Raw genomic sequence first — 16,007 nt, forward strand, 5'->3', positions numbered from 1 at the left:
CTCACTAAAGAACACTTCTAACAGCAGCTTACGGTATTCCATCCTGTCATTTTTTAAGCTTACCAAAGCTGCGGAGCGTAACAGGCAGAAAATATTTTCGATGTAGATAAGACTGGTTTCCCAGATTCGTCTGCTGATGAAACGCGTATTCAGAAATCGACCACGTATGTGGCATGAGTAAAGTGCAGATGGAGGATGGTAGTAATTTTTCACATATTAAGACTGTCGTGGTCTCCTGTCCGAAGACAGATTTACCGCAACCCTCTCTTGAAGTCCATTCTGTACAAGCCTCATCATCTCCATATAATTCCTGCCAGCTACTTCCAGTTGAAAATGCTTGCTGTACTAAAACGTTGGTCTCACTCGAACTGCAGGCTCCGCGCACTTCACCCTCTACTCAACTCCGTTACCAAATTTACCGTTCCTTGATGCCTTGGGACGTGCCCTTCTTTTAGCCAAGTCGTGCCATAATTTTCTTTTCTCCCGTTTTTGGTACAGTGCCTCGTTATTAGTTGTAAGATGTACTCATTTAATCTTCGGCTGTCTTTTGTAGCACCACATCTGGAATGCTTCTATTCCCTTCTTATGTGAACTGCTTACCGTCCACGCTTCACATCTGTACAAACTATGCCCCAGACAAACACCTTCAAGAAGGATTTTATATTCGATTTTAACAAATTTCTCATTTTCAGACTGCAGTGGTTTGTGAGACTGCAACATCCGCAAGGAATAGTTGATGAACTTCGAACCCGACAAATGTTTAGAATAACGTGTAGAGCCGTTTCCAATCAGAAGATTCCGCTTATCTTCATCCGACCTCTTAATAGATACACCCACCCATTTACAGAGGTACCGAGAGTAAACCGCGGTGCAGTTCTGCGTTGTTCACACTAACAAAATCATAGGCAGAGATCGACAACGAAATCGTAAGCGGTGGAGATCCAGGATGCTACGAAAACTTCAGGGAGCTTGTTGAAGGAACCATTCAGACATTCGCATGAATTCAACCAAGTAAAATCAGGATGACTCAGTAAGGATCTGAAGCCCGCCCCTGTAGAATTAGGGTCCAGTGTCTTAACCACTGTGCCATCTCTGTCGCACTTGTCGTAGAGAATCGCCACGTACTCATAAGCCATGTTTCCAATTGGCAGGGTGCAAAACATGTAAGTAGGACTCTCGATCCGAATATGTTTCATCCTCCACAGATTCTTGAACATCTTCGAAAAGCTTAGATCACTCAGATGTTTTAACGTCCGACTTAAGTTTTTCCCGCCAATGTCACCTACAGCATTTTATTGGTAGAAGCTTCAGTTTTCAACTTGAAGTAAAATTTAATGCAGAGTTTTTTATTACACACATACCCCTACGAAAATAGTCAGTACGTCTTTGTACAGTGCATGGCATTGGGCATTTCGTAACAATATATTCTATTCTCTATTATACTATTCACGTACTGAGCGAGAGAAAAATGACTGTCTCTTTTGGCGCCGTAATCTCGTGATCCATACGTGAGATATGAAGGCCTCAGCCGTAAACTGTGGTAAGGGACACACTATGAGAAACAGACTTGCTGCATGTAACACATGGTACGTGATCTGCTGTATTCATATTAGTTCATAGTTCCATGAGAAACCGATAAATGGCAGTTCTATTTCAGACTCAGTAATGACAACCTTGTCAGGATGTTTGCATCTAAACAATGGTAACAAGGGAACCTCCCCATCGCACCCCCCTCAGATTTAGTTATAAGTTGGCACTGTGTATAGGCCTTGAAAAACTGAACACAGATCAATTGAGAAAACAGGAAGAAGTGGTGTGGAACTATGAAAAAAAATAAGCAAAATACACGAACTGAGTAGACCATATGCAACATCAAGGATAGTTTGAGCGTATGAGCGCCGTGGTCCCGTGGTTAGCATGAGCAGCTGCGGAATGAGAGGTCCTTGGTTCAAGTCTTCCCTCGAGTGAAAAGTTTGCTTTCTTTATTTTCGCAAAGTTATGATCTGTCCGTTCGTTCATTGACGTCTCTGTTCATTGTAATAAGTTTAGTGTCTGTGTTTTGCGACCGCACCGCAAAACCGTGCGATTAGTAGACGAAAGGACGTGCCTCTCCAATGGGAACCGAAAACATTTGATCGCAAGGTCATATGTCAACCGATTCCTCCACAAGAAAACACGTTTGATATATTCTATACGACACTGGTGACGGCATGTGCGTCACATGACAGGAATATGTTGTCGACCCACCTAACTTGTATACTTAGCGAATGGGTAAAAAGATTATTCTATCTTGTCCGATTTAGGTTTTCTTGTGGATACATACTACGACGCAGTTACCTCGCATCGGACGGATAGACGGACAGATAATAATTGTCTGAAAATAAAAAAATTAAACTTTTCATTCGAGGGAAGACTTGAACCAAAGACCTCTCGCGCCGCAGCTGCTCACGCTAACCACGGGACCACGGCGCTCCTGAGCTCAGACTGTCCTTGTGTTGCCTATCTTGCACATGGACTACGCAGTTTGTATATTTTCCTTATTTTTTTTTCGTAGTTCCACACAACTTCTTCCTGTTTTCTCGATTGATCTGTGTTCAGTTTTTCAAGGCCTATCCACTGTGCCCACTTATAACTAAATCTGAGGGGGGTGCGTTGGGGAGGTTCCCTTGTAAGTGTCAAAAAGAAGGTTGCCAACAGTAGTGACGCGTGCAGTGTTCGTGACAGGAAAACACTTTTCAGGGGCGATTTTTGAAAATCCGAGAGTAATGTGTATAACTACGACTCGGATAAAAATCGTGAATATATTGCTGAACACAAATACGCTCCAGAAGTTGTTGCTGCTCAGTAAATGTGAGTAGTTATTTTAGCAAGTGAACTATTTTGTGAATTTACTTTATAGTGTGATGGAAAAAATGTTACGGACCTTCATTATTGCAAAAATTAGTATTGCAAATCTTAGTATCATAAACTGAAACACTTTGGATCTTTGGAATTTGTATTTTTGAGAGGTTTAACAGTGTTGAGTTATCTCACAAAGCAAGTAAGCAGTGGTAAGTGAAAGCTAACCCTTGTTAAGTAAACTCAGTTTGCGAGTTAACAAGCTTAAGTACACTTCGTCGCATTTTAAAAATAAATTTTAGATAGAATTTTCGATTTCAAAGATGTTGTCACTCTAGAATTATTTGAAAACAATGAATTATTTGAATAAAAAAAATCGCAGTGGATGTCCTTGAAATATCGTATATGTAAGGTTTAATAGAAACTTTACTGAGTAATTTCTCAAACGAACCAACTTGTATCGTGCCATTTTTTCAGCCAAGATCTTCAAAAGTATGACAGCAGAATAATGGTTGCGAAGTGCTGTCTCCTAGCGCTTAGGCCCTCCCGCAGTACAGTCCGATCTGCCGGGTTGCCTACGTGGCAGATGTCAACAGCATAACCACATGTTTATAGTCGACTTGTGGAAGGCGTCTGCATCGCAGTCATGTGTACTAAAATAGAGCGGGACTAGTTTATTCCGCTCTGCTGGTGTTCAGGAAGCTGCATATTGGATTGTGACTCCGGTGAAGTGGAGTGAAGTGATTGGCAATTACCTGGGAATTGTAAGAGCGGTTGTCAACGAGTTGTCTAGCAGTGGTCTTCGATCACCTTCGAGTTACCTTCTAGATTTCTATTCTGGTTTACAAATATTTACAGACTGCAAGCCGGGTAGCCTGGATTGGACTTTGAATCAGGCACGTATAAGTTACCCAGTGTCTAAGTGATCTCTAGTGAACTTCGTATTTTATGCAGAGTCTCCTCACAAGACAGGAAATTTATATATCTGGTGGTTATAATAAAAGTGCAGCTACTCATAGAGATCCAGTATTAGTTGTAATCGTCGTATGGCAAAGGAACTTGATAGATATTCTAATGTGGAACCGATTTACACTGGAAAAAAATTAATTCCAGTTTTGATCACCATGTGCAAATTCGGCGCTGTGAATGCAAGAAAGACGTACAGAACTGTTTCCATATGTTACGAATTAGGAATGGGACGTGGACAGAACAGGTCAAACAAGTAAGAAAGGCATAATGTTGTTGTTAACTGTCGCTTACACAGTTTATTCAATTTGAGCGCCAGAGACGTTGGAAAGATGCTGTACAGCACCAGATGTGCACCTGGTGGCCAGAATTGGATACAATTTTTTTTCCATTGTAAATCTTTTCCGCATTAAGGGGAGCCGGAGGTGGTCAAATCCAAAAAATTAAGATTTTTTTTGCTACCGAAAATTAATTGGAACATTCCTCTTTAATGTAAACTTTGAATTATTGTTCTACTCGCCTTAGAAGTGGAGTTATTACCATTTTCCCCCCACGCCTGCCCTCTCGTGACTTCCTGGCGAAATGCTTGGGATTTTCTCGGCCTGTTACGCATACAGCGCCTTATGTTACGCATACAGCGAGTGTGCAATGGTTGGCTACATTGTTTTCTGTGTTGCGCCTGTTGTTGGTAGTATCATACTTCTTGTGTAAAGCGTTGTTCCGGTTACGATGCCATGCTTTAGTAACCGTGTATAAGAAGAGGAAGAACGTAGGGAAAAGAAAATTAACACTAATACCAAGTTGCGATACTACAATAACTGAAACAGTGCGTTCTTCTGCTAAGCAACACATGGCCGGCCATAGCCCTGTGACATCTTCTAGTAAGAAGCTGACTGGTGGAAGTGACAGGTTTCGTGACTATGTTAGTGACAGTGATGATATTAACGAAGTACTGAATGTTGTATTATTATCTACTGTACTGAAAGAAAGTGTTATGTGCAAAATGTGTTAGAGTGTAGGAGTGGGACTAGAGATAACAAAGCACTTTGGTTTAGCTTGTGAGATGAAGATAATCTGTGCATGTTGCAAGTATCAAGTGACTTTCTACAATTCACATGCCAGTCTCTTTGGTGAAAATGGACGATCTAGAGTGTTTATGTGAATGTTCGACTTGTGTATGGTCTTCGATCCATTGGAAAAGTCTGCTGCTGGTAAATTGTTTTGCGGTATTATGAACTTGGCATCGCCTCCAAGCAAATTTGGGTACTACTGTGAACTGGTAGGATCCTCTGTTGAAGATGTGGCTTTGAAAACCATTAAGGAAGCAGTGGAGGAATCTGTAGAAATGAACGGTGGTTCTAGGGATTTGGTAGTGGCATTAGATGGTTCCTGGGAAAACAGGGGTCATAAATCCCTGAATGGGGTTGTAACTGATACTTGTGGTGATAGTGCAAAAGTGATAGATGTTGCAATATTATCAAAACATTTTAGGTGCAAAGATAAAATCAAAGGAGAGCACAGTGGAACCTGTGAGACAAATTTTAGTGGATCAAGTGGAGCAATGGAAGTGGATGGAGTGAAACAAATTATTGAACGTTCAGTTCCCAGATACAACGTTAGGTACAAATACTACCTTGGGGATGGTGACTCCAAAGGTTTCAAGACTATAGAGGAACTGAAACCATATGGAAATGAATTTGTAGTTGAAAAGTTGGAATGCATTGGGCATGTGCAAAAGCGTATGGGTGCACGGCTTCGAAGGCTCAAACAAACTTTGGATTCAAGTAAGCTCAGTGATGGAAAGACAATAGGAGGGAGAGGCACGCTTACTGATTAGGTGATTGAACGTCTACAGAGATACTATGGGTATGCTATAAGGCAAAATACTAGTAATGTTAGTGACATGCGAAAAGCAGTGTGGCCATTGTTCCTTCATATTGCGTCTTCCAATGAATACCCTCAACACAGCCTGTGCCCAAAAGATTCCTGGTGCAAATATAATGCAAAAAAGGACTAAGATCACAAACATGGTTTGCCAGCAGCTGTGATAAATGCGATAAAACCAATTTTTCACGACTTAGCACAGCCAGAATTGTTACACAAATGTCTACACGGAAAGACGCAGAATCCTAATGAGAGCGTAAACAATTTGATTTGTAAAGTGGTTCCTAAAAGGGTGTTTGTAAGCATAAAAACACTGCACTTTGGCATTTATGATGCAATAGCAACCTACAACCAAGGGAACAGTGTGAAGTTCTGAAGGCATTAGGATTTACAGCTGGGGTGAGCACTGTACGAGCAGTAAGAAATATTGACAGAGAAAGGATAAGAGGAGCAGAAAGAAGAGAAAGGCATATGAAGTATGATGGAACAACAGGCCAGAAAAGAAGACAGAAGAGGAAGCTTTTGGAGGATGAAGAAGAAGACCCTGATAATCCATCCTATAGTGCAGGAATGTATTGAGAAACTTTGATAGCCATTTCCCGTAAATTAGAATTTTTCGAATATAAGGAACATTTTCTCAAAATCCACTCAAGCTAGAGAGATGAAATTTTTATACAGCACTCCTAGTGGTCAAACTTACATTGTAACACAGCCATTTGGCAATATGTTCAGTAGTTTCATTTCAGTTTAATTATAAAGCAATTATTTGTAAAAAAATTTGGGTCATTAATTAAAAAAATAATTGGAAGGAAACTAGAAAAGATACTCCAAAATCCCTCTGTCATAACTGCAATACTAAAACTCTATATGTAAAAAAAATTCAAATTTTTCTATTTGGTAGCTTATTCATAAATGTTCCTCAGACTTAGTGATTTTAACATGGGCAGCATAGGCACCTCCGGCTCCCCTTAACGCATTAGAATATCTGTCAAGTTTCTTTGCCATAAGATAATTACAACGCGCACTGGACTTCTCTGACTTGCTGTCTCTCGGTTACAACTACGCTGTATTTCGCCTTCGATAAATGTTACTAATACTTCATTTGTAGTTACATAGCCGCGCTGGACAAACTGAAATTCATTTGGTGTGCATTACAGCACTCTGTGACTTTCGGCACAATACAGCTTTCTCTGAATGAAACGTCCCTAAATACACGCAAAAAAGATTCCCAAGTCCTGCGGTGTCTCTTTTGAGGATTGCCATTTAACGACGCTGTACATTTGTTACACTTTCGTGTGGGTTATGCCGACCTGTTAAGATCGTAGCCGTACGCCTCTCAATTCGTCAACGTCTGCTGACACGCCTAATTCATAAGAACCCCAAAAACCGCAAAAATAATATGGAACTGGCCACACTAACATCTTGTATGGGATGCCCTGTAAAGATGCTCTCCACTTTCCCAGACCCCTTCCAACAAATCTGTGTTTCATTCACCTTACTAATACTGACTTCACGTGATCGTCCCATTTCATCGCTTCATAACGTTGCCCCTAAATATTGATAAAAATGTGACTTGCTTGCCGGCCGTTGTGGCCGAGCGGTTCTAGGCGCTTCAGTCTGCAACCGCGCGACCGCTACGGTCGCAGGTTCGAATCTTGCCTCGGACATGGAAGTGTGTGATGTCCTTAGGTTAGTTAGGTTTAAGTAGTTCTAAGTTCTAGGAGACTGATGACCTCAGATGTTAAGTCCCGTAGTGCTCACAGCCATATGAACCATTTTTTTGTGACTTGCTTAAGATGTTCACTGTTAATTTTGCAGTCTTCTAATTTCGATTTCTTTCTTTTCGTGAAAGGCATTAACTCGCAATTATCCACATCTAAAGTGAGCCGCCATTCGTTACACCAAGTGCAAAGTTTGTCGAAGTTTTTTAGCAGTTCCTTACAATACTTCACTGTACACAACAGAGTCGTCAGCGGTGATGACCTGTCGTGAAGAGGCATGAATATTATGGTGCAGCTGGTTGTACATGATAAATTATTGATGTATTTTGACGAGTTTAGAAGTCCTGTTGCGCTTCCTTGGTGCACAACCAGTGCTATTTTCTTTTTATAGAACAATCGCCGTCTAGTCTAACATACTGGTTTCTATAAAATGTTCATCGAGCCAGTCACACATTTGCGAAGGTACTCCGTGTCATGGTATATTGGCTATTTGTAAACCAAATGGTACAATATCGAACGCATTTCGAAAATCTACGAAGATGGGATCTTCCTGTTCGCCATATGCCAGGTATGCATAAACACAAGAGTGGTCTAATCCGTGCTCGACCTTCGAGTGAAGCCTTTCTTTCTCCATGAACGTCAGTATTTTAGCAGCCATCTCTCACTTGTCAGTTCCCGCACACAAAGTAATACAAAGGAAGGAAACTCGGAGGAAAAGATGAGAAACTGCTGCATCTTCAAAGACACCACGTCGATATAAACACAGTGAGACGCCTACATTGGTACTCGAAGAAGCTTCGGAGAAATGTCAAAATTCTGAAGTTTTGATTAATATCTCTATTCCTTGTTCGAGGGTGTTGGATCGAGCACCGCCCTTGGCCGTAGCTTATAAATCAGCTCTGTACACAGCTTGACACAGGTAACGTCAGTAGTGCTTAATACGGTTGCTGCTGAATTACACATGTAGACATAACAAAAAATAACATTTAAAAATAATTTTATATGTCTGGTTACTCATTTGATTACAGAAGGATTACAGTAAAATCAGAGTTGTCTTTATGGAGAATGCATATGTCAAACGTGTGGGCAGCAAGTCAGTTACATTTATCCACTACATAGGAGCGTGAAAAGAAATGAGAAAATTAACGCAAAAACGTTAGGCCCATATAAGCAATGCTGCATCTCTGTTCGATTTCTGTTACATTACGAGAGTTGGATTATTTCCAAAGTTACCCTGTTGTAGCTTTGTAGTCATTCGCATTTCATTAAGCTCTATGTGTAAGGTCTAATTGCAGTGATATCTTACTGTGCGGTACGATGTAGTGGTTCAAATATGTTATGGCAAATGGCGTGATGATTCCATTCGGAAGGACACGAACGATATCCTCCTCCAGTCACAGCTTGTATTAGTTCTCCGATGATCTCGTTGTCAACGGTACGTTAAACATCCCTCTGTGTAGTATGTTTTGATAACTAATTGTAGTCGTAGAAGGTGTGTGTGTGTGTGTGTGTGGGTGTGTGGGTGTGTGTGTGTGTGTGTGTGTGTGTGTGTGTGTGTGTGTGTGTGTGTGTGTGTGTGTGTGTGTCATTCATAAATAATTGGTTCCTTACTGCTGCCAGTGACATTTTTATTTTATTTTATTTTATTTTTTTTTTTTGTTGTAAAAATCAATGATTTGCGACGCGTATCTAGTTCGTTTTATTCGTTCAGCTGTGCAACTTTGTTTGGCCTACACTTGAAAAAGACAGTTGCTGACATATCGTCTACGATCTGTGTAAAATGCAGTTGTGAGAAGCAGCCACTTCTGATGAGAGAATGCGATGGGGTAGTACAATAAACACCAAGACGGGATTTAACACCGTAGGGCGTCAATTGTCTCCCCTCCCCCCTTCGGAGACATAGTTTGTGAATTTTATTAACTTTTATTTTTCATATATATGCAGAAAAACCTGTTGAAGAGCAAAATAGGGTCGAAGACTTTGCAACGTGATAAATTAAAGCCAGGTGGGACTGATTGGAGCATAAAACAAGTGAGCTTCTGATAGTAGTGCAAGATAAAGAAAGGAGTGTTGAATGGCAAGTTTACGATAGCTCTGTTTCGTTTAAAAAGCGTTTCTTATAGTATTGGTCGCTTAAGGAAATACACCATATAAACCTGTCGCGGTTATATAAATGGGACTCATTCCCTGTGTTCCTCCAAATGAATTCTTTGCTGAAATATAACATTCGATTATCATCAGCAACTTAAATTCCTCCTTACAGTGTGTCATGTTAATAGCACATTTTGTGTACGCCGACTAAGATTTCTGATTGCATAACTGCACTCGTCTGCTATTGCCCCTGCAAATGAGTATGCTATAAACTCACAAATTACTTTTCCAGTACTTCAGAACACTGTTAGAATTCGCAAGACTCTTCTATCGTGATAAATTGCTTCTTTATTTCACTGTGAGTATATTAAATAACAAAAAACATTATTTTGCCTGCCTTACATAACATACTAAAGGCACCTTGGTCACTGTTTTGGGAGCTTAGTCTGAGTCCTGATCGAACGGCAGGTTGCCTTCCCCATGCCCCTTGTCTCTGTAAAGCTCTGGACTGGCGGTTGGGCTCTCGTCTATGTAGGAGCACGTGATGCGAAAGAAAGCCGGACGCTCTATATTAGTTCCCTCTCATTCAGTAACCCCGCTAAGCTTCCTTTGTTGTGGTCAGACTCGGACTGAGTGGGAGGAAGTCGTTAACAGCGAGGCTCCCCTTTCTGGACGCTGCAGAGAGTTTTCAGTTGCTGACTCTCGGCGCTAAGTAACCATGAAAGTTCTCCCTCCTCCGCTCTGACAGATGTGAGCATCTGCAGTGATACGAACTGCGACTTTCTGAATGTCACATAGCAGGTATTAGTCAGTCTCCCCCTCCCCCCCCCCCCCTCTCTCTCTCTCTCTCTCTCTCTCTCTCTCTCTCTCTCTCTCTCTCTCCCTCCCTCCCTCCCTCCCTCCCCTCCGTCCCTCTCCCTCTCCTCCTCAGCCCCTCTCGTCTCTGCAGTAACGAAGTCAGGTAGGACGCCGATCTGGCTCATGTGGTACATGGTGCGTCTGAGAAGTTTGGCGAATGGTCTCAGAAAATAAAGGAAACAAAGGTTTTAAAGAAAATACCTTTTCTCCTCTTCAAAGTAAGCATCATTGTTATCATCATTAGCTGCGACACACTTCTGACATTGGTTGTAAAGCTGTTGGAAACTGTCAGTAAACGCTTGGTGTGGAATATCTTGAAGCACCGTAGTCATGCGGTGTTGGATATCCACCTCATTACGGGAAATCAGACCTGGAGCTACCAGTACCATCTACAGACGAAGCGGCAGTCAGTGGCGTGGTGTTCGTCTTCCTCACGTCCCTCGGGTAGAAATCCGTGATGGATCAAGTCCTTGCTGTCGATAAAAGCTACAAACTTCGTCTTAACCTTTTGATTTTGTTAGCTGACGCTCTCTTTTTTTTTGGGGGGGGGGGGGGGAGAGGGCGGGGAAGATGTGAACACGGTATCACTGACTGTCGCTTGATCTTCGGATTGTGTTGGTAGCACCAGGCCTCATCTTCTGCAATGATTTGGATATTCAGCTACGCATGGCCACGGTGCTTCGTGCGATTCCACAAGATGCCTTTGTTGGTAGTTCCCAGCAGCTTTACAACCGATGTCAGAAGTGTGTTGTAGCTGATGGTGATTGCTGGTCTTCAAAGTAAAGGTACTTCGTTCCCAACTTTTGTTTCCTTTATTTTCTAAGACCATTAACCGAACTTTTCGGACACACCTTGTATTACCATTTCCAAGGAGAAAAAACGCGAACGGCGAAATTGAGACTCGACAAAAATGACTCTGGATGTCGTAGTCAGTATCGCTTACATGTTCTGGCTCTCTTCGAATTGAATCTGAATTTACACGTCCGTCTATGTGATATGGCAGGATGAGATTTCGGCTTGTGAAGATAATTCTTTGTCTTATGCTTACTGTGTATACTCACATCTAAGAGGGAAAACTTTCTTACGTTTTGATCAATACACAGCTGGTCTTTAATGGTTTCAAACTATGCTGTGGTGAAGCCACCTTCAACGTATCGAGGCAAATAAACCGGTGGAACCATACTGGCCGTCTCTATGGCTGGGTATTTCAGTGTTTAAGTGTCACACTCTAAATCCAGAGATCCAGGGTTTCTCTCCAACCGATTCTAAAATTTCTTCAATCACTAAGCGTTTCTTTTACCTCTGGTACTGGGTTATTCATGTCAAAACTGAGAAGCTGCACAGTGCGTCGGAGTCGGCGTTATACTGTAGGTCCCGCTAAAACTAGCTGCGGAAGTCAGTTTCAGGCTTGGAAGAAGGCACTGATGTACCATCTGCAACAGGACCGTGCCAAGTAAAGCTCTGCAGTTTTCAGACTGACTTTCGGCTTGATCCACAGCTTCAGCTTAAGTTTCGAAGCAAATACTGTTATCAACCTGGTGTAATTGTTCGGTACGAATATAATCACTTTTGGTAATTGAATCATAGTTAAGTCATTGGATATTGGTAGGGTTTCACTCTTGCAGACTGTTAAAGTATGACGCGATATAACACTACCGAAGAACTTTGAACTTCATCAAGGATATTTTACGTTCTCAGGTTTACTGTATCGTACGTTATAGGGGTCAGACTCTCCTGCCAGCATTCCCTCTCATCTACAGAGGACGGACTGTACCTTATTTATCATGTCCGACAAAGAGCCTCATGATGTCGTAGTACCACTGAAATGGCACCACGCGCGTCTCATCTCCTTCCAATAGACGTCATCCTGTTGGTCATATTTAAGATGAAATGTTGGTAAGAAAACCACAATGTTCTCGACAGGTGAAAAAATACTGAAACACAAACTCTGATAGCCTTGTATTTCATTACTGAGTAACGAATGTTCCATAACATCTAGTAAGCGATTTGGTACTGCCATATACGTTCCATACTTGCAGTTTTTCTTTCCCTCATGCCACCAGGACCTGCTGAAGGTGGAGTAACCGGTTTTCGTAATCCTTTTCTCTAGAGTACTAGAGAGAAGACAACACACGAGATGGTTTGTTTTTCGAAGAATTATTAAGAAGCTCTCTGAAAATGGATTCACCCTATATCTAAAAAAAAAAACTATATTCTGTACAACAAATACTCGTACCAACAACTGTTGCAGTACATGCACAGGAGGTAGTAAACAGAGTAGTATGGTCCAAATTTTTGTTCTTCGTGCTCTTGCTAGTCTTGGAAACAAACAAATCAACCTCTTAGCATAGTTTACATTTTTCTATTCATTAATGTTTTTACGGAATAATATCCAGAATTAACTCACCACTTAGAAAGTGATGATTCCACAAAAGCGAGCAGTAAGAATAATCATGGTGTTCACTCACGGAGGTCATGAATGAACGTCTTCAAGGAGCTAGGCATTTTAATTGCGCAGTCACAGTGCAGATTATTTACTCTAATGAAATTCTTCATAAATAGCCCATCACAATCTCAGAAGAATAGTGATGCCCGTATCTGCAACACGAGAGGGAAAAGACAGTTATTACCTATTACTAAAGCTATTTGTGACTCGAAAAGCAGAAAAATCTTCAGCAACAAAAATTTTTGATTGTTCGCACAATAATCTAAAATCTGTGCTCCCGGACAACTTCTATTCCATGGTCGAATTTCCATTTAAAAACAAGTTACATCTAAAGAAATCTGATTTTCAAGTGTAGGTGCATGAGTAGTACTAAATCATTTGTTCATTAAAGTTAACACTAATCACGTCTATATATTCCGTAAACTGATTCGTTCCACATTATTTCGATGAAACAATCGGTCATGGCTGGAATACACTAAGGTGACAAAAGTCAAGGAACACTACCTGATTCCGCGTTGGACCTCCTTTTCCCCGGCGTAGTACTGCAACTCGAAGTGACATGGACTCAAAAGTCGTTGGAAGTCCCCTGCAAAAGTACTGACCCATGTTGCCTCTGTATCCGACCATAATTGCGAAAGTACTGCTGGTGTAAGATGTTGTTCACGAACTGACTTCTCGACTATGTCCCATCAGTGTTCGATGGGATTCAAGCCGGGCAATCTGGATGGCCATATCATTCGCCTGAGTTGCCCAGAATATTCTTAAACCAATCGCGAGCAATTGTGGGCCGGAGACATGGCGCATTGGCGTCCATAAAAATTCCATCGTTGTTTGGGAACATGAAGTCCTTGAATGACTGCAGATGGTCTCAGAGTAGCCGAATATAGAGGTTACCAATCCGTGATCGGTTCAATTGGACCAGAGGACCTAGCCATTCCATATAAACACAGTCTATACCATTATGGAGCCATCACCAACTTGCACAGTGCCTCTTTGACAACTTGGGTACCATGGGTTCGTGGGGTCTGCGCCACACTAGAACCTACCACCAGCTCTTAGTAGCTGTAATCGGGGCTGATCTCATCAGGCCACGGTTTTCCAGACGTCCAGAGTCGACCCGACATGGTCACGAGCCCAGGGAAGGCGTTACAGGCGATGTTGTGATGTTAGCGAAGACACTCGCTTCGGTAGTCCGCTGTCTTGGCCCATCAAAGCCAAATATTGCCGCACTGTCCTAACGGATACGTTCGTCGTACGTCTCACATTGATTTCTCCGGTTATTGCACGCAGTGTTGCTTGTCTGTTAGCACTGACCACTTACCCAAACTACGCTACTATCGGTCGTTAAGTGAAGGTTGTCCGTGGTAAGGCGTAATGCCTGAAATTTGTGTTGCCGTCATTCTCTAGCAATGTGGATCTCGGAATATTGAATTACGTATTGATTCTCATGCGTCTAGCTCCAGTTATTGCGTTCAAAGTCTATTAATTCCCGTCGTGCTGCTATAATCACGTCAGAAACCTTTTGACATGAGTCATCTGAGTACAGGCGACAACTCCATAAATGCTCGGCCCTTTTATACTTTGTATGCGCGATACTACAGCCCTCTGTATACGTGCATATTGCTGTCTCGTGACTTTGTCACCTCAGTGCATTTAACTAAGACGATGCTATACTCTTTTTTTTTTTCTTTTTTTTTTTTTTTTTCAGCGCCCTACTTGTTTCGTACGTAGATTTTTATGGACCACTTTCAGACGAAAGGCGAATATCTTCAATGTTTTATGCTGATTCACGTTGCCGTTCGGTGCTTATTCCTTTGCACGACGATAGTTTCTCTTCAAATCTTTTCCGGCCGGAGTGGCCGAGCGGTTCTAGGCGCTACAGTCTGGAACCGCGTGACCGCTACGGTCGCAGGTTCGAATCCTGCCTCGGGCGTGGATGTGTGTGATGTCCTTAGGTTAGTTACGTTTAAGTAGTTTTAAGTTCTAGGGGACTGATGACGACACAAGTTAAGTCCCATAGTGCTCAGAGCCATTTCTCTTCAAACTGTCAGTGTCATATGTGCATGTTCGTGGTATTCGGAGATGCTTGACTGTGTCAATGACATCATCTCCTCTGCACTGTGATGACATAAAGTTGTTAAAATCTAACGCGCAGACTGTCTTCTGTGCGGATCAGCCTATTTCATTTACTCTAAAGGAACTTTCCAAATACATCTCACGGCACATGCGCCGGCTTCCGATTCACTGGGCTTGCACAACGATAGAAATTCTCTGTAATTCTTATCGATTTATCTCTGTGTATTAAATAGAGAGATGTTTCCTGGTGATGTCTTTCTGGTCGTAACGAAGTTTTATTTAGTAGTCCAAAACATTGCGAAGCCATATGACAGAAACTGAAGCAGATGAGTTCGACTGCTCTTCAATATTTCCATAATAAAAGTGTCTCGGGCGGTAAACCAGTAGCTATGGATTTGACTGCGCTAACACTGGCTTCCACTGCGATGTGTGTGCCGTACAAAAGCCAGTTGATGAGTGGCCCGGCGGCTGAACACACGGTGGCGATATTTTGTCACGTTTTCCTGGGATGTACCAGATCATACTACTGCAGCTTCCTCCGCTCGGTAGTGAATTTTACATTGCGTGTTAAGGGTAGGCTTCGTGGCGGTTCAGTTCCGTGACACTGGATGACCGCGTGCGGCCGACCGCAGTACTGATCTGCGTGATTAAAAACAGCGCCGCCTTTCTCCGTAATTGGCGGTTGTCAGCGCTGGTGGCCTTTCCGGCGATGCCGGAGACTAATTCATTAATAAAAATGCGGGCACCGGCTTTGTGAATATGACGTGGCTGCTGAGACAGGTGACGTTTGAAATTTGAGGACTGGCCAGCGCGGCGAAAGGTCGCATCAGTAGTGCGGCTCCGTTCACTGGAATGTCAGGGGTCGGCCGGTCGCGCACTGTGTACCGTCGGATAGTTTGCCCTGCGGAACGTGTCTGTGTTGCTCTACAGAGCTGCGGTTTAAAAGGAGAATCTGAGAAGGTACGGCGCCGAAGAGACGGTACGGTATTTTTCTTTCCTAGTAGAAAAATTTGCACCAAGAAAGACGTGAACACGTTTCATTGGTATTCACGGAACCTTTGACCTGAAAAAAAATACGTGTCAAAAAATTCATTTTGGTTTCTTCAGTATCCTCGTTACAGAGCCAA

General features: G+C 42.3%; 1 protein-coding gene across 1 annotated transcript in view; it reads left to right on the top strand.

The window, feature by feature from the left end:
* The window catches only part of LOC126251867 (supervillin), a 695,256-nt gene that overhangs the window by 65,450 nt on the left and 613,799 nt on the right, over positions 1–16,007 (top strand). The window lies entirely within an intron of this gene.

The sequence above is a fragment of the Schistocerca nitens genome, chromosome 4 (assembly GCF_023898315.1).
Source record: "Schistocerca nitens isolate TAMUIC-IGC-003100 chromosome 4, iqSchNite1.1, whole genome shotgun sequence".
In the NCBI taxonomy this organism is placed as follows: domain Eukaryota; kingdom Metazoa; phylum Arthropoda; class Insecta; order Orthoptera; family Acrididae; genus Schistocerca; species Schistocerca nitens.